Below are 20,089 nucleotides of genomic sequence, written 5' to 3'. Positions count from 1 at the left end.
ATTACTGGAAATCTAAGTTTGGTAACATCCCATTGAGGTAGGGGCCGGAGTTCTGTGAACAACAGAGACTTGCAGAGCTGCAGCATGATGGAGCGTTAACATACGTGCCCACGGAAAACGTTTACAGATGTTGAATAAACATGAGAGCTGTCTGGTAACTGATGCAATTCCCTCCTTTACCACCAGAGGGAGGCAGAGTTACCGAAGGCTGGAGCCACCCCAGTGGCTGCTGGCCTCCCTCAGCAGCACCCACAGGCAGCAGGCCTGACCTGTGCCAGCCTCGCTGAGCCCACAGTCCTCTCGCTCTCCAAGCTCCCACACTGGACGCCGTCATCCCCTCCAACCAGCCAGGCATCTGCCCACCAGAAGACAGGTCCCTCTGCAGGCAGTTCCTCCCTCCACAGCTTCCCTCCTTCAAGGGGCAAATGTCCACTCAAACTCCTGGTCTCACCAGAAGGTCCCTTTCTCAGGGGTGCTCCATGCACCTCCAGATCAGGTGAGACTCCATTCCATGCTCTGGATGCTCCAGACACTTTCTGTCCATGACCCTTCTCCCCATTATAATTAACTCCTCAGTTCTGTGACTCACTCTGAGGGCTTGTCTCCCTGCTACAAGGTAAACTCCATGAGTGCAGGGCCCGGGTGTGTCCTGTTCTCTGGAGTTCCCAGGGCCTGACACATCACAGATGCTCAGTAAATAACCATTAAACGGATGAGAGAAACCATATACTGGAAGCATGTCACCACCTGTGTGACACCCAGGCAGAGACCATGTTCCCTGAGACCCAGGGGCCCTGACCCCAGCCTGGGAGGAGGCCAGCAGGTGCCTCATACTTGTGAAATCATACAGTACAAGTCTTTTGTGTGGCTTAGTTCACTGAGCATAATGTGTTCAGGTTTCATTCATGGTGCAGCATGTGTCAGCCTTTCCTTCCCTTTGGGGCTGAATAATATTCCATTGCATGTGCCTACCACTCATCTGTTGTTTACCCATTCATCTGTTGATGGACATGTGGGTTGTTTCCACCTTTTGGCTACTGTGAAGAACATTGCTATGAACAAGGTTGTACAAATACCTGTTTAAGTCCTGGCTCCGAGGCTTTGGGGCATATACCTGTGGATAAAGTGAAGGTTCCTGTAGCTAGGATTCTTACCTGGCCCTGGTTGGCTAGCTCTCTACACACGTGTGGGCAATGTGTCATTGACTCTACATAAAGAGCCCTGCCCACTGTTCTGGGCGACACGGTGGCACAGCTGCAAGGCTACAGGAGAGCAGAGCAGAGGCTGGAGTGGTGCCAGCACTGAGGACAGAGACTGAGATGGCTGTGGGGACAGAGAGGCCCAGAGGCAGAGATGGGCTTGCTGCATGCAGACTCGCTCTGAATGGATGGGATTCTAGTGATTAACCTGCCACCGTGGAAATAAAGTTGGGTATAACCCTTTCACCACAAGAATGTTCTACTGTCATTTCTTTGGTCACATTGAATCCATAGTGAACTTGCCCAGGCTGAAATTCATTGGCAAGACATACCCAGAAATGGAACTGCTGGATCTTATGGTAATTCTATGTGTAGCTTTTTGAGGAACCTCTGAACTCTTTCCCAAGCAACTGGTACCATTTGACATTCCCACCAGCAATGCACAGGGGGTTCAATTTCTCCACTCTCTGCCAACATTTTTTTTCTGTTTTGTTTTCTTCCTTTTTTTCTCATCCTAATGATGTGACGTCATGTCTCACTGTGGTTTGATTTGCATTTCCCTAATGATTCATGATGTTGAGTATCTTTTCATGTGCTTATTCATCTGTTTGTTTTTACATTTTTAAACACGACTGCTAGAAAATGTAAAATGACACGTGTATTTTCCATAGTATTTCAATTGCACAGCACTATCTGAGACCTTTGAGAATGGAATGTGGGTTGAGCAGATGAGCAGTGAGGGTTTACAGCTGTTTTGGATGGGTAGCGACCGTGTCATAGCCTCCCTGCAGGAGATGGGCAGGTGTGTGCAGGTGGCGGCTCAGGAGAAGCAGGGTGGCCAGGGTAGCTTGCCCGGGTCCACATCCGCAGAAGAGATGCCTGCGTCACCAGGTGGAGGGCCCCAGCCTGAGGAGGGCCACCTTCAGGGGGGTGGGGATCATTTGGACATTCTTAAAAGCCTTGCTCGCAGTGAGGACACACAGGCTTGCATTTTTGGAATTCTTTATGAAAATCCTTTCTAGGTGGGAGTGAGGATGTTGCTGCAGATGAAATGAGATGTTGGTGGAAGAGGTGCTGCCCTTGGACAAAGGGCACACTCAGGTTCACCAGGACTGGAGGTGAGCATGCTAGCAAAGGGGGCTGGGTGTACAGGAGGGTCGGGAGAGATGGGAAAGAGAAGGGCGAGGGGAAGCCTCCGGAGAACTCTGGGGGCAGCCATACTGCAGGGTTGTCATGTCACTGCTGACTGGCCAGGTAACGTCATGTGGGGGCTGTTTGTGCATGATAGGGTGTTCAGCACCATCTGGGGGCTCTGCCTATAAATGCCACTAGGACTCTCTGTCCCCAGTTGTGACAACCAACAATGCCTACAGACATAGCCATATTTCCCTGGAAGACAAAATCACCCATGACTGAGATCCACTGACCTGCACTAATCTCTAACCAAAGGGCCCCTTGGTTGAGGAATCCTTGTGAAGAGCAGTAGAAACTGACATCTTCAATATCTTTGAAAAATGGTTTTAAATTAATCAATAACTTGATTTCCCAGGAAAAGGCATGCTTAGAGGGATGACCTATGACTGCCTATACTTCAGAGCAGGAAGGGTGTGGGTTCCCCGAGACTCTGTAGCCACAAACCAGAATGACATCCACTGGGTTACAGTCCAAGTAGGATGTGGGGAATTCTTCAGAATTTAGGAAAAAAAAATACATGTGATGAATCTGTCTCCATGGCATTATACGGTCTACTCTAAAGTTCTTACCAACCTACAAGGCATCTTAGTGATGAATAGAGAGTCATTTCTATCATTAGAAAGAAATGTCTTAAAAGAAAATTATACCACAGTAATTATCTATTTTTAATATCATTTTCCTTGGGGTTATTCATTAAATAAGAATCTACCCCAAAATTAGACTTAGTGACTGCCCAGTGTCGGGGTCTCATCCCAGCACATGTGGGCTGACAGCACCCTGCCAGCAGCCCTGGGCCTCTCTCTGAACCCCAGGTGTCTTTGATGCTCCCTCCTTAAGGAGGATGGTGGCCTTTTCAGTGTCCCCAGTATTCACCCATCCCCCTCTCAGACTCTGGGCAGAATGTGTTGTCCACTCTTGGATGTGATACTTAAGTTCCCGCCCTCTATTTCTGTCCTTCATCCATCCTGACATGTGACAGACCCAGGAGGTACTTATCTTCGCTGGTGATTTTGAGGGAAAAGTTCTCAAGAACAGTTGCCTTCACCCATGTTCAGCAGACCCCACCCAGAGTGCCAGCATCACCACCACCAGCATTGGAACACTTTTTGTAGTCACATGCTTTTCAACTCTTCTAGGAAAGTGTAACTATGTGCAGGCAGGGGTGACCATTAGAAATGGACAAAGAAAGTTGCATTCATGGCCACTTAGAAGACGGTCTATATGAATTCAGGAAGGCTTCAAAGTACGAGGGGCCTCTTAAAATCCACATTGCTAGCTAAACCATAAATCACAGATCACTTTCACCATTTCCTTAAGGGTTAAATTGCAGAGAAAGTGCCGTCAACATTCATGCTGTAAAGGAAACCTTGCATAACACTTACTGATAAAACTGAGTTATTTTTTTTCTCTTAGAAGACTACTGAAGTTCATTATGTTCATTTTCCTTGTAAGGAAAGGGGATGCCCTTCCCTAGCATGTTCGCCATGGTATTCACGACCTGGTAGCACTGTCATCCTTTCTTCCTTTAAATCTCACATACAAGACTGGAGACAGCTTCTGACCCCTCTCCCAGAGCCATCTGGCCCCGCCCTGGGAAGAGCTGAGGCCTGAGCTGCCTGGTTCTGCAGACAGCCGGGGCCATTCTTCTAGCTGTTCCTGAGCAAGACCTGCATGTCCGTGTCCATGTCCGTGTCTGTAAGGCGCCACCATGGGGTCCCAAGGACCATCCCATAGCCTCCATGCCAACCCTCCCCACAGCCCTGTGAGCCTCACTCTGCCTGCATCCGAGAACGTGGGAACTTTTGGAAGCCTGAGCCCTTCTTGAAGGCACCCACCCTGCCGCCTGCTCCCCCAGGGTAGCTGCCTGTGCTGGGGCTGCACCGTGGCCCGTGCACCTTCCTTGAGCACAGGTCCTACCCAGACCTTGCAATGACCCACCTGTCCACCCACTTGCTGGTCATCTAGGCTTGGCGAGGATTTCCCACACAGGAGTCTGGATTTCAATACCCGGCCTGTTTTGTCCAACACCTGAGAGTTACATGAGGCACAGGTTTGGTCTGCCTGGCACTGGAGTGCAGTGTGGGGCCTGTGGACCTCAGATTGCTCTCCCGAGCACAGAGGGGCCCCTCCATATCCACAGGACAGAGATCCAGCTCTGCATGGCCTCCAGCATCAGAGAGTGTCCAGACCTGGGTGCCAGGGAGATGGCACTGAGGCCTTTGGCACTGAGAAAAGGAGACAGAGATTTGACAAAAAAACCTCTCTGAGAGCCCAGGGAGTGAGAGCAGGAGGTGGAGACAGGGCACATTTAAGCATTTAAGCCCCTCATGGGAAATGGGATGTCCTTGGACCAGGCAGGAGCTCTGAATTGAAGCCTCCACTCCAGCCTAGGAGGATGAGATAGAGCCTGATATCCAGCTGATCCTGTCTGCCGACTGCCTGCTGCAGGGGAGGCACCAGCCAGGACCCAAATCCTCAGCTGGGTAAGTACTCCAACTCCAGGGCCTCAGGCCTTACCTGCCTTACCTCTCAGTCTACAGCAGAAGCCACCTGTGGCCCCTTGCACCCTGAGGACACCCACCTGCCGCACATCCCGTCCAGGAGTCAAGGCCCTCCAGGCATTTCTGGAGATGCACGTCCCAGCTGCTCTCACTCGGCTTCACCTTGCATCTCACTGACTTGGGTCACTCACCCCACCAGGCTACCTCCAACCCTCCCACTTACAGGGCTGCCAAGCTCACAGACCCCTGTCCTCTTCCTGTGGAGCCCACCAAGCAAAGGGTTTTGTTTGGAATGATGAGATCCCAACTCCCCACCATCCTGCTCTGCAGCAACTCCATTCCCCCTATACTGAACACACTTTGGGGCTCTGCCAACAGAAGACAGGGGCCCAGTCTTCTGTATCCCAGTTCTGTCATAGCTATAGCACCTCCCAGCCCCTCTCAACACTTCAACTCTGACAAACCTAAGGGCATCACACCCACAAGAAGTAGCCTGTATCCCTGTCACCTCCACTGCAATTCAGATCTCAGCTGCCTCAGCTTCTTCCACTGTGTGGGACATTCTCTCCTAGGGGTTCCATGGGCAGGACACCTCAAGGCCTTCTCAGGAAATACTTCCAAGTTCTCCCACACTCAGCTCAGCAGGTCACTGTGAAGTTCACATCTATGTCTGTTGATCCTGACAGAACCTTGAGGTCTCTGCATCAGAGAATAGACCATCTATTTGGAGAGGAAGGAATCCAAAGGCTTAGGGAGACTGGAATATGGTGAGGATTTATCATTGAAGACCTGCTCATCCACCCTGGCAGAGTGCCGAGGATACACTCTCATCATGACCGTGACACATGAGCTCATAACGGAGCCCAGCATCCTTGAAGAGCTCTGCAATTGCCCTTCTTCGTAAGTCAGAAATTACAGTGGGAACTGATGCCAATGGATTGGGAAACCCAAACGCAAATGAGATCATTGGATCCCAAGGTAGCAGGGCCAAGAGGTGGCACTTACTAACCAACAGCAGGCTGGGCTAAAGTATAGCAGAGTCAAAGCAGCAATCAGAACAGTCTGACTCACAGAGACGAATGGCACTGGCTACCTGATCATGGTGTCCTAGAAATGAAATACAGGGGAGGCCTACTAAATTCTTACTTGATCTTCATAAGCAGAGGAATTCTAGGTCAAGTGAACAAAGTCTAACTTGAGTCACAGAATGCTGTGGCCCCTCAATCCATTCCCACATTTGAGGCAGTTTAAAGACCCAGAATACCTGGAGTTAAGGAGGGGCCAGGTCCCCTTGAGGAAGGACCCAAGTACAGTACCAAAAATGTATACTACTCACCTTTTTCCCAACCTTTCTCAGGGGGAACCCGTGGCCTTTTTCCAGGGTGACTGTGTACTGGGGAAAGGGAATAATCAGAGCTTTGGGGGAATTGCTGGACACGGGCTCTGAACTGACACCAATTGCAGGAGACACAAAATGTCACAGTGGCCCACCAATCAGAGTAGGGGCTTATGGAGGTCAGGTGCTCAATGAAGTTTTACCTCAGGTCCATCTCCCAGTGGGCCCAGGAGGTCCCTGAACTCAACCTGTGGTTATTTCCTAGGCTCTACACGATTGGAATGGATGGACTCAACAGCTGGCTACATTCCACAGCTTCCTGACCTGTGGAATGAGGGCTATTATGGTGGGAAAGGCCAAGTGGAGACCACTAGGACTGCCTCTACCCAGGAAGACAGGAAACCAAAAGCAATAGCATATTCCTGGAGGGACTGCAGAGATTAGTGCCACATTGGAGGACTTGAAGATACAGGGGTGGTGACTGCCACCACCTCTCCATTCAGTTATCCTGTTTCGCCTGTGCAGAAGACATGGGTCTTGGAGGGTAACAATGGATTATTATAAACTTAACCAGGTGGCAATTCCAATTGTAGCTGCTGTACAAGATGTGGTTTCAGTGCTTGAGCAAATTAACACATCCCCTGGTACGTAGTAGGCAGCTATCAATATGGCAAATCCATTTTTCTCCATATGGGTCAGCAATGACAACCAGGTGGCAAGGCCAGCAACGCACCTTCACTGTCCTGTCTCAGGGAGCACCAGTGCTCCCTCCCTGTGTCATGATTCAGTTTGGAGGGATTGTGATCTCCTTTCCCTTTCACAAAACATCACACTGGTTCCATACATTGTTAACATTATGCTCGCTGAACCTAGTAGCAAGAGGTGGCAACTACTCTAGATTTACTGATAATACATTTCCATGTCAAAACATGGGAAAGAAATCCAACAAAAATTTAGCGGCTTTCTACCTCAGGGAAATTTCTAGGGTTCCAGTGGTGAGGGCACACCAGTACCTCTTCTAAGGTGAGGGATAAGTTGTTGCATCTGATCCCTCTTATAACCAAAGAGAAGCAAAACACCTCATGGGCCTCTCTGGATTCTGAGGCAACATACTCCCAGTCTGGGTGTGCTAACCTGGCGCTTTAAGTAGTGACCCAAAAAGCTGCTAATTTTGAGTGGTACTCAGAGTGAGAGAAAGCTGTTCAACAGCTCCACAGTCTGTGCAAACTGCTCTGCCACTTGGGCCATAAATCCAGCAGATGCAATGGCGCTTGAGGTGTCAGTGCCAGGTAAGGTGGATGTTTGGAGCCTTTGGGAGACCCATGTAGGTGAATCACAGGGCAGGCCTTGGGATTTTGGAATAACCTTGCTGAGGATAACTACTGTCATTTTGAGGATCAGCTTTTGGCTGGCTACTGGGCCTTAGTAGAGACCAAATGCTCAGCAATAGGCCTCCCAATCACCTTGCAACCTGAGCTGTCTGTGCACTGGAGATTAGGAAATAACTGTAACTTTTGGGGGTTACTGGACAGGCTCTGAACTGACACTAAACATCATGAACTGGGTGTTGTTTGACACACTAAGCCATAAAGCTAGGCATACATACCAGCACTCCATCATCAAACAGAAGTGGTATATTATGTGATCACGACTGACTAGGCCCTGAAGGCACAAGTAACTTATATGAAGAAGTGGCCCAAATGCCCATGGTCCCCACCCCTGCTATACTGTCTCCTCTCTCCCAGCCACACCTATGGCATCATGGGGATCACCTGAGGGAAGAAGAGAAACTCCAGCCTGGCTTACAGGTGGTTCTGCGTGCTACATAGGCACCACCCAGAAGTGCACAGCTGCACAGTGCAACCTTTTCTGGGACATCCCTAAGGGCACAGTGAAGGATATCCTCTCAGTGGGCAGAGCTTTGGTGGTACACCTGGCTATTCATTTTGCTTGGAAGGAGAAATGACCAGATGTGTGGCTCCACACTGATTCATGTGGCCAATAATTTGGCTAGGTGATCAGGGACTTGCAAAGAACATGATTGGAAAATTAATGACAAGAAGATCTGGGAAAGAAGTATGCCATTAAACCTCTCTGAATGTTCACCAGGCCCTTCAGCAGAGGATGGTTTTATTTATTTATTTATTTTTATTTTGGTATCACTAACCTACAATTACATGAAGAACATTATGTTTACTAGGCTCCCCCCTTCACCAAGTCCCCCCACATACCCCTTCACAGTCACTGTCCATCAGCGTAGTAAGATGCTGTAAAATCACTACTTGTCTGCTCTGTGTTGCTCAGCCCTCCCTTTGCCCCCCACGCACTATACATGCTAATTGTAATGCCCCCTTTCTTTTTCCCCGCCCTTATCCCTCCCTTCCCACCCTTCCTCCCCAGTCCCTTTCCCTTTGGTAACTGTTAGTCCATTCTTGGGTTCTGTGATTCTGCTGCTGTCTTGTTCCTTCAGTGTTTGCTTTGTTCTTACACTCCACAGATGAGTGAAATCATTCGGTACTTGCCTTTCTCCACCTGGCTTATTTCACTGAGCGTAATTACCCTCTAGCTCCATCCATGTTGTTGCAAATGGTAGGATTTGTTTTCTTCTTATGACTGAATAATATTCCATGGTGTATGTGTACCACATCTTCTTTATCCATTCATCTACTGATGGACGCTTAGGTTGCTTCCATTTCTTGGCTATTGTAAATAGTGCTGCAATAAAAATAGGGGTGCACCTGTCTTTTTCAAACTGGAGTGCTGCATTCTTAGGGTAAATTCCTAGAAGTGGAATTCTGGGGTCAAATGGTATTTCTATTTTGAGCATTCTGAGGAACCTCCATACTGCTTTCCACGATAGTTGAACTAATTTACATTCCCACCAGCATTGTAGGAGGGTTCCCCTTTGTCCACACCCTTGCCAACATTTGTTGTTGTTTGTCTTTTCAATGATGGCGATCCTTACTAGTGTGAGGTGATATCTCATTGTGGTTTTAATTTTCATTTTTCTGATGATTAGCGATGTGGAGCATCTTTTCATGTGTCTGTTGCCCATCTGGATTTCTTCTTTGGAGAACTGTCTATTCAGCTCCTTGGCCCATTTTTTAATTGGATTATTTGCTTTTTGTTTGTTGAAGTTTGATTTCACTCATATGTGGAGTATAAGAACAAAGGAAAACTGAAGGAAGAAATTAGTAGCAGAATCACAGAACCCAAGAATGGACTAACAGTTACCAAAGGGAAAGGGACTGGGGAGGATGAGTGGGAAGGGAGGGATAAGGGCGGGGGAAAAAAAGAGGGCATTACGATTAGCATTTTTATATATTTTGGATGTTAACCCTTTATCGGATCTGTCATTTATGAATATATTCTCCCATACTGTAGGATACCTTTTTGTTCTATTGATGGTGTCCTTCGCTGTACAGAAGCTTTTTAGCTTGATATAGTCCCACTTGTTCATTTTTGCCTTTGTTTCCCTTGCCCGGGGAGATATGTTCATGAAGAACTCGCTCATGTTTATGTCCATGAGGTTTTTGCCTATGTTTTTTTCTAAGAGTTTTATGGTTTCATGACTTACATTCAGGTCTTTGATCCATTTGGAGTTTACTTTTGTGTATGGGGTTAGACAGTGATCCAGTTTCATTCTCTTACATGTAGCTGTCCAGTTTTGCCAGCACTATCTGTTGAAGAGACTGTCATTTCCCCATTGTATGTCCATGGCTCCTTTATCAAATATTAATTGGCCATATATGTTTGGGTTAATGTCTGGCATCTCTATTCTGTTCCACTGGTCTGTGGCTCTGTTCTTGTGCCAGTACCAAATTGTCTTGATTACTGTGGCTTTGTAGTAGAGCTTGAAGTTGGGGAGCGAGATCCTCCCTACTTTATTCTTCCTTCTCAGGATTGCTTTAGCTATTCGGGGTCTTTGGTGTTTCCATATGAATTTTTGAACTATTTGTTCCAGTTCATTGAAGAATGCTGTTGGTAATTTGATAGGGATTGCATTGAATCTGTACATTGCTGTGGGCAGGATGGCCATTTTGATGATATTAATTCTTCCTAGCCAGGAGCATGGGATGAGTTTCCATTTGTTAGTGTCCTCTTTAATTTCTCTTAAGAGTGTCTTGTAGTTTTCAGGGTATAGGTCTTTCACTTCCTTGGTTAGGTTTATTCCTAGGTATTTTACTCTTTCTGATGCTATTGTGAATGGAATTGTTTTCCTGATTTCTCTTTCTATTAGTTCATTGTTAGTGTATAGGAAAGCCACAGATTTTTGTGTGTTAATTTTGTATCCTACAACTTTGCTGAATTCCGATATTAGTTCTAGTAGTTTTGCAGTGGAGTCTTTAGGGTTTTTTATGTACAATATCATGTCATCTGCAAATAGTGACAGTTTGACTTCTTTTTTACCAATCTGGATTCCTTGTATTTCTTTGTTTTGTCTGATTGCTGTGGCTAGGACCTCCAGTACCATGTTGAATAACAGTGGGGAGAGTGGGCATCCCTGTCTTGTTCCCAATCTCAGAGGAAAAGCTTTCAGCCTCTCGCTGTTCAGTATGATGTTAGCTGTGCGTTTATCATATATGGCCTTTATTATGTTGAGGTACTTACTCTCTATGCCCATTTTGTTAAGAGTTTTTATCATGAATGGATGTTGAATTTTCTCAAATCCTTTTTCAGCATCTATGGAGATGATCATGTGGTCTTTGTCCTTCTTTTTGTTGATGTGGTGGATGATGTTGATGGATTTTCGAATGTTGTATCATCCTTGCATCCCTGGGATGAATCCCACTTGGTCATGGTGTATGATCCTTTTGATGTATTTTTAAATTCGGTTTGCTAATATTTTTTGAGTATTTTTGCATCTACGTTCATCAGGGATATTGGTCTGACATTTTCTTTTTTGGTGGGGTCTTTGCCTGGTTTTGGTATTAGGGTGATGTTGGCTTCATAGAATGAGTTTGGGAGTATTCCCTCCTCTTCTATTTTTGGGAAAACTTTAAGGAGAATGGGTATTATGTCTTCTCTGTATGTCTGATAAAATTCTGAGGTAAATCCATCTGGCCTGGGGGTTTTGTTCTTTGGTAGTTTTTTGATTACCGCTTCAATTTCATTGCTGGTAATTGGTCTATTTAGATTTTCTGTTTCTTTCTGGGTCAGTCTTGGAAGGTTGTATTTTTCTAGGTAGTTGTCCATTTCTCCTAGGTTTCCCAGCTTGTTAGCATATAGGTTTTCATAGTATTTTCTAATAATTATTTGTATTTCTGTGGGGTCCGTTGTGATTTTTCCTTTCTTGTTTCTGATTCTGTTGATGTGTGTTGACTCTCTTTTCCTCTTAATAAGTCTAGCTAGAGGCTTATATATTTTGTTTATTTTCTCAAAGAACCAGCTCTTGGTTTCATTGATTTTTGCTATTGTTTTATTCTTCTCAAGTTTTATTTATTTCTTCTCTGATCTTTATTATGTCCCTCCTTCTGCTGACCTTAGGTCTCATTTGTTCTTCTTTTTCCAATTTCGATAATTGTGACATTAGACTATTCATTTGGGATTGTTCTTCCTTCTTTAAATATGCCTGGATTGCTATATACTTTCCTCTTAAGAATGCTTTTGCTGCGTCCCACAGAAGTTGGAGTTTTGTGTTGTTGTTGTCATTTGTTTCCATATATTGCTAGATCTCCATTTTAATTTGGTCATTGATCCATTGATTATTTAGGAGCATGTTGTTAAGCCTCCATGTGTTTGTGAGCCTTTTTGCTTTCTTTGTACAATTTATTTCTAATTTTATACCTTTGTGGTCTGAGAAGATGGTTGGTAGGATTTCAATCTTTTGGAATTTACTGAGGCTCTTTTTGTGGCGTAGTATGTGGTCTATTCTGGAGAATGTTCCATGTGCACTTGAGAAGAATGTGTATCCTGTTGCTTTTGGATGTAGAGTTCTATAGATGTCTATTAGGTCCGTCTGTTCTAGTGTGTTGTTCAGTGCCTCTGTGTCCTTACTTATTTTCTATATGGTAGATCTGTCCTTTGGAGTGAGTAGTGTGTTAAAGTCTCCTAAAATGAATGCATTGCATTTTATTTACTCCTTTAATTCTGTTAATATTTGTTTCACATATATTGGTGCTCCTGTATTGGCTGCATATATGTTTATAATGGTTATATCCTCTTGTTGGACTGAGCCTTTTATCATTATGTAATGTCCTTCTTTATCTCTTGTTACTTTCTTTATTTTGAAGTCTATTTTGTCTGATACTAGTATTGCAACACCTGCTTTTTTCTCTCTGTTGTTTGCATGAAATATCTTTTTCCATCCCTTGACTTTTAATCTGTGCATGACTTTGGGTTTGAGGTGAGTCTCTTGTAAGCAGCATATAGATGGGTCTTGCCTTTTTATCCATTCTATTACTCTGTGTCTTTTGATTGGTGCATTCAGTCCATTTACATTTAGGGTGATTATTGAAAGATATGTACCTATTGCCATTGCAGGCTTTAGATTCGTGGTTACCAAAGGTTCAAGGCTGGCTTGTTTACTACCTTACTGTCTAACTTAACTCACTTATTGAGCTATTATAAACACAGTCTGATGATTATTTCTCTCCCTTCTTTTCCTCCTCCTCCAGTCTTCATATATTGGGTGTTTTGTTCTCTGCTCTTTTTAGGACTGCTCCCATCTAGAGCAGTCCCCTCTAAGATACCCTGTAGAGGTGGTTTGTGGGAGGCAAATTCCCTCAACTTTTGCTTGTCTGGGAATTGTTTAATCACTCCTTCATATTTAAATGATAATCGTGCTGGATACAGTAACCTTGGTTCAAGGCCCTTCTGTTTCATTGCATTAAATATATCATGCCATTCTCTTCTGGCCTGTAAGGTTTCTGTTGAGAAGTCTGATGATAGCCTGATGGATTTTCCTTTGTAGGTGACCTTTTCTCTCTCTCTGGCTGCCTTTAATACTCTGTTCTTGTCCTTGATCTTCGCCATTTTAATTATTATGTGTCTTGGTGTTGTCCTCTTTGGGTCCTGTCTCTCGGGAGTTCTGTGTGCCTCCGTAGTCTGAGCAACTATTTCCTCCCCCAGTTTGGGGAAGTTCTCAGCAATTATTTCTTCAAAGACACTTTCTATCCCTTTTTCTCTCTCTTCTTCTTCTGGTACCCCTATAATGCAGATATTGTTCCTTTTGGATTGGTCACACAGTTCTCTTAATATTGTTTCATTCCTGGAGATCCTTTTATCTCTCTCTGTGTCAGCTTCTATGCGTTCCTGTTCTCTGGTTTCTATTCCATCAATGGCCTCTTGCATCTCATCCATTCTGCTCATAAATCCTTCCAGAGTTTGTTTCACTTCTGTAATCTCCCTCCAGACGTCTATAATCTCCCTCCGGACTTCATCCCTTAGCTCTTGCATATTTCTCTGCAGCTCTGTCAGCATGTTTATGATTTTTATTTTGAATTCTTTTTCAGGGAGACTGGTTAGGTCTGTCTCTGCAGATCCTCTCTCAGGTGTTGTCTGAACTATCTTGGACTGGATTAAATTTTTTTTGCCTTTTCATGGTGATAGCAGTGGCTGTAGGCAGGTTGCAGGTGTGTCAGCTGGGAGAAGAAAGTCCTTTCCTGCTTGCTGGATGCCTTGCCCTTCTCCGCTGCCTGTGTCGGTTATCTGCACTCCTGGAGCAGCCACAGGGTTAATCCCCTAAGCTGCTTTGGGCGGGGTCTCCGCCAGAGCAGTGCGGAGCCCTGTGGGGAGTGGCAGGCACACCAGGTGCACTCCTCTGTGATAGTGGTGCCCCTGTCGGGCAGCTGTGTACCAGCAGCAGCCTTTGGGTCTGGCCCGGGCAGCTGTGCATTGGGCTGGGATTCCGGTTGGCTGCTGGGAGTGCGCCTGCTCCCTCTGGCTCTGCTGTAGGTGCGTGTGGAGCTCTCCCGTGTGGGCCTCTACCGGGCTCCTCTGGCTCCACTGCCACTGGTGCATTGTGAGCTGCGCCCAGGCTGTTTGGTTGCTGCTGCTGTGGGCTCGCACAAGCTTTTCTGGTACCCTCTGGCGCTGTTGGCACATGCAATCTGCTCTCGGTCCCTTCCGGCACCGCTGCCCCCGGCACGTGCTGCCACTCTCCCACTACTGGGCCGGCGTGTAGGGGTCTGCACTGGTTGGAGGAATGACTGGCAGGCTGCTTAGTGCCACAAGGGGCTTCAGAGCTGCACTGCCTCCCCAGGGTTTAGGGCACCTAAGGTTCCCCGGGATTCCCAGCTGCTGGCTAAGTGTTCCGGGATGACTTCGTCCAGCTATGGGGTCCCTGTTTCTTTAAGACTTGCAGAAAGCACTCGCTTTTCTTTTGTCTCAGGGGCGCTGGTTGCGGGGACCTGCCCACAGGTTTTGCTTTTCCGTTTCTCTAATATCCAGCCCCCCGTGCACCTTGTGTCTGCACTCTGGGTGCGGATTTCTAGAGCTGGTTGTTTAGCAGTCCTGAGCTTTCACTCCCTCCCCATTCCAACTCCTTTCTTCCCACCAGGTTCTGGGGTGGGGGAGCGTTCGGGTCCCGCCTGGCCGTGGCTTGTATCTTACCCCCTTCGTGTGATGTTGAGTTCTCACAGATGTAGATGTATCCTGGCTGTTGTAGTGCATCCACTGGTGTCTCTTTTAGGAATAGTTGTATTTATTGTATTTTCATAAATATATATGTTTTGGGGAGGAGATTTCCTCTGAACTACTCACGCCGCCATCTTCCCGTGATCCCAGAGGATGGTTTTAATACTAAAGTACGTAGGATGACTTCTGTGGATACCAGTCAGCCTCCTTCCCCAGCCATCCGTGTGATCGCCCAGTGGGCTAATGAACAAGGTAGCCATGGCGTGGCAATGTGGATTTCCACTCACAGGCTGAGCATTCACCAAGGCCAATGCTGAGTGCCCCATCTGCTAGCTCAGAGACCAACACTGGGATCCTGATGTGGCACCAGGCCCCAGGGTGATCGGCCAACTACTGGTTGGCAGGTTGATTATATTGGGCCACTTCCATCATGGAAGAGACAATGTTTTGTTCTAATTGGAATAGGCACTTAACCTAGATACAGATTTGCCTTCCCTGTTCACAATGCTTCTGCCAAATACCATCTGTGTATTCAAGGAATGCCTTTTCTGTCCCAGTATTTCAAACAGCATTACTGTGTGATCAAGGAGCTCGCTTGTAGCAATGAAATGCAGCAGTGGGTGCATACTCTTGGAGCTCACTGGAGGTCTTACCTCACAGAGGTTTTACCATCTTGACAGGCTGGCTTGACAGAAAAGTGGAATGGCCTGTTGGACACTCAGTTACTGCAGAAAGGTGGCAATACATTGCAGGTCTAGGGGAATGTACCCACAGAGGCTGCATATCCTTGGAATCTGTGTCCAATTATGGTGCTTTTCTCCCATAGCTAGGATTCTAGGTACAAGAATCAAGGGATGGAAATGGGAGTGACCCCGCTCACTACACCTTTAGTGATCCACTAGTAACATTTCTGCTTCCTGTCCCTGCAACATTATGCACTGGTGGCCTAGAGGTATTACTTCCAAAGGGAGGAATGCTTCCACCAGATGTGGAAGCATGATTCCCCTGACAACCAGTCAGGATATCCAGAATGTAGGTACCTGGAAGAGGCCAATCTTGGCTTCACTCCTCTTCCCTCCTGGGGTCAAGGTCAGAACAAAGGTCACAGCTGGGCTGCCAAGACATTGTGAGGGGGCAGTGACCAAAAGGCAGCTGCCTGGCACGGGAGCAGGTGGGGCCACTGGCTGAGGCTGTCCACAGACAACCAGGGAGAAGGTGGGGCAGGAAAGAAACCCCAGGAAAGGGAAGGGAGAGAGAAGAAAAACGGGCACTGTTGGGGTCCCTCTAGGCACTGGGTGGGGCTGTGAGTGTGCAGCCATCTCAGCCCTGAGGCCCAGGCCCTGATGAACAGGAGGGAAGCAGCTCCTACCTCACCTGGCCCAGGGACATGGAGGGGTCTGTGGTGCTCTGTCCCCAGAGTCAGGGACCCTGTTCTATCTAGACACCAGGCTCTGGGCATGAGTCAAATCGTCCATCCCCCCACCCTGCTTCCCTGACACAGACCGTCCCCTCCTCACATGCCCGGTTCCCTGCTCCTCCTTCATTTTCCCACAGACCCACCACCACCACTCCAGCCACACACCAAGGCCACCGGGACACACACACACTGCAATTTATTTGAGACAAAAACCAACTGATACATATTCCTGGAAATCTGAGTTTGGTAACATCTCCTTGAGGGAACAGGTGGAGTTCTCAGAGCAAAAGAAACTTGCAGAGCTGCAGCATGATGGAGAATTAATATATGTGTCCCGTGGAAAATGTCTACAGATGTTGAATAAACATGCAGGTGCCTGCCCACCAGAAGATGGGTCCCTCTGCAGGCAAATCTTCCTTCCTCTGCCTCTATCTTTAACAGGGCCAAGGTCCACTCACACCCACTCACACTTGAGGTCCCAGAAAAGCACACTTTCCCCAGACAGCTCATTAGATGCTGCGACCATCTAGGCCTTCCCTTCTTCCCCCTCTTAACTTGATCCTTCTGTGATCACCTCCTAAAGGCCTGGCTCCCTGCTCCAAGTGCATGGACCACATAGGCCTTTTCCCCATGGACCCATCACCCAGCACTCCAGCCACACATCAAGGCCACCAGGGAGACACACAGTGTAACCTAAGACAAACAAGCTGATACACATTCCTGGGAATCTAAGTTTGGTAACATCCCACTGAGGGAGGGGGAAGAATTCTTGGAGCTGCAGAGACTTGCAGAGCTGCAGCATGATGGAGCGTTAACATATGCAATGCACAGAAAATGTCTACAGATGATGTTGAATAAACACTCAGAGCTGCCTGGCCTCGTCTGCCAGAGGGCGGCAGAGCTGCCTCAGCCAGGATTCTCCCCAGTGGCTGCTTGCCTCCCTCAGCAGCACCCACAGGCAGCAGGCCTGACCTGTGCCAGCCTCGCTGAGCCCAGTCTTCTCATTCTCCAAGCTCCCACACCGGACACCGTCAGCCCCTCCATCCAGCCAGACATCTGCCCACCAGAAGACGGGTCCCTCTGCGGGCAGCTCCTCCCTCCAGCTTCCCTCCTTCAAGGGGCAAATGTCCACTCAAACTCCTGGTCTCACCAGAAGGTCCCTTTCTCAGGGGTGCTCCATGCACCTCCAGATCAGGTGAGACTCCATACCATGCTCCGGATGCTCCAGACCCTTTCCCTCCATGGCCCTTCTCCCCATTATAATTAACTCCTCAGTTCTGTGACTCACTCTGAGGGCTTGTCTCCCTGCTACAAGGTAAACTCCATGAGTGCAGGGCCCGGGTGTGTCATGTTCTCTGGAGTTCCCAGGGCCTGACACATCACAGATGCTCAGTAAATAACCATTAAATGGATGAGAGAAACCATATACTGGAAGAATGTCACCACTTGTGTGGCAGAGACCATGTTCCCTGAGACCCAGGGGCCCTGACCCCAGCCTGGGAGGAGGCCAGCAGGTGCCTGCGAATGTTCCAGGGAAGGGCCTTTATCTCTTGTAGAGTGCAGAGAGAAGATGGAGGCTTCCTAACAGCCGGGGGTTGATCTCAATTCAGTCCCATAAAACAGACACCTGTGTCCCTCCTCTTTTCTCAGAGACCTGACCTCCCACAAACTCAGGCCCTCCACCCCAGGGGGAATTACCACCATGGGAGGTCAGAGCCCCACCCTGACCACAAAAGAAGACAGGGGGACACTCTCCATCTCTGGGGTCTCTGAAGACACCTTACCAGTCCAAAGATCCTGGGGAATGAGGGGAACGTCCCTTGCAGGACGGGACAGGAGAACCCAGGGTCTGCATTTGCTTCCACCTTGCAAGGGCTGGGGGTACCCTCGGGAACCTCCCTTCCCCTAACAGAGGAGCCCCAGGACCCCATGTCGGAGTCTCCAGGTGGAGCTGCTCTAGCCCTGGGCGAGACCTAGAGCAGGTGACAGGGGCACAGACGACTTGGGGGCAACCTCCCAGGGCTCTGATGAGGGGCCACAATTCTGGGGCCCAGCCCCCAAGGCCAGAGCCCTCCCCTAACGGTCTCAAGGGACTCCCCACCAGGCCCCTCCTTCTAAATCTAGAGACATCCCCTCCTGAGGCAGCATAGCTCCCTGGGGGGCAGGTCGCCCATAACTAGGTCAGGACCTCTCTGGACAAATTCCCTCCTTTCCCTGGACTCAGCTTAACTGGGATTCAGTTGGGCAGCCTGGGGACCCACAGTGACCAGGACCCAGTTCACCAGCAGCCCCTCATCCTAGAGTGTGGCCCACCTCTGCCCAGGACTCAGGGCTGCCTCACACCCCTTGAGCCTGGTCAGCCTCCCTGGTGCAGCCCCGACATTGGTGCAGGTCTCCTCGTGCCCTCCAGGGGGTGGCATTGGACACGCAGATGACTTGGGAAGTTAACACAGGAAGCTGGCTTTAGTGAGGAGGACAAGGAGCCTCGATTCCCTCCATTCCTCTAACAGTCCCCCCAGGGTCCCACCTGGTGCCTGCCTGTCCAGCCTACTCCTTCTATGGGCCCAGGAGCATCCTGTTCTCTCAGAGTCCCTTTGCAGCTCTCCACTCCCTCCCTGGCACCACCTGTGGAGTAGACAAGGTGACTGTCTTGCCAATGGGTTTCGTCCCCGAGCAAGTTCACTATAGATTCAAAGTGACCAAAGAAATGACAGTAAAATGTTCTTGGGAAGGGTTTATACCCAACTTTATTTCTATGGTGGCAGGTCAATCACTAGAATCCCATCTGCTCAGAGCAAGTCTGCATGCAGCAAGCCGGTCTCTGCCTCTGGGTCTCTCTATCCACACAGCCATGCCAGTCTCTGTCCTCGGTGCTGCCACCTCTACAGCCTCTGCTCTGCTCTCCTGCAGCCTTGCAGCCGTGCCACCATGTCATGCAGAGCACTAGGCAGGGCTCTTTATATAGAGTCAATAACAACACATTGCCCACATGTGTGTAGTGAGCTAGCCAACTGGGGTCAGGTGAGAATCCTGGCCACAGGAGCCTTCACTTTATGCACAGTGACCATAGCAAAGTCCACCAGGAAGAGGACACAGGCTGCCCAGGATGATTAGGGAGCACACAACAGGCTCTGGAGCTACGGCTCAGCCAATAGCCACGGAGAGACAGAGTCTCCCTATATTCTCACCCCCAGGAACTGGGAGTGCCCAGCCACCCAACCTCCCACCACCCAGCTTGCCCCTTTCTCACCCTAGATTCCTCTCTGTGACCTTCCTGCTGGGCGTCTCCTCCCTGAGCATTTAAGAACCCAGTGACTAGCTGGGTTTCTGTGTCACAAATGGAAATAATCTTCAGGGTTTGGAAACCCACCTAGGCTGTGAGTGTTGTGCTGATAAACTCACACCCAGGACAAAGCAGAGGTCACACTGGGGTGGGTGAGCAGATTGTCCTCTCAGGGGAAGGGGTCCACATGTCCTCTCAGGGGAAGGGGTCCACATTAGCCTTGCTATTGACAGCCTGGTTATCATTGTTATCAGCAACCTCTGGGGGCAGTTATGTTAATACACAGAATCTCAGGTTCCCCCACACCTGCCGAGTCAGAATCTGCATTGGAACAGGATGTGCACAGCCTCCCTGAGCACAGGAAAGGGGGACAGGCTGCCACACGCTGCACATCACGGGGCCTCAGCCCGGCTCAGCATTCCCGTCACCTGGGCATATCAAATGGTTCTAAAGTTCCATAGGTGATTTGGATGCATGGGGGAGGTGAAATCCTGTGACAAGTGGTCCTGAATTAGCCCCCAGATTCCTGCCCTGAAGGGTAAAACCAGAGAGGAGGAGAGAAGCCTGAGTGGAGGTTGACTG

General features: G+C 48.4%; 1 long non-coding RNA gene across 1 annotated transcript in view; it reads right to left on the bottom strand.

The window, feature by feature from the left end:
* Nucleotides 1-20,089, bottom strand: part of LOC140847163 (uncharacterized) — a 79,748-nt gene that overhangs the window by 20,860 nt on the left and 38,799 nt on the right. The gene's annotated exons all lie outside the window — the stretch shown is intronic.

The sequence above is a fragment of the Manis javanica genome, chromosome 17, assembly GCF_040802235.1.
Source record: "Manis javanica isolate MJ-LG chromosome 17, MJ_LKY, whole genome shotgun sequence".
NCBI lineage: Eukaryota > Metazoa > Chordata > Mammalia > Pholidota > Manidae > Manis > Manis javanica.
This window is presented reverse-complemented; position numbering and strand designations above follow the sequence as displayed.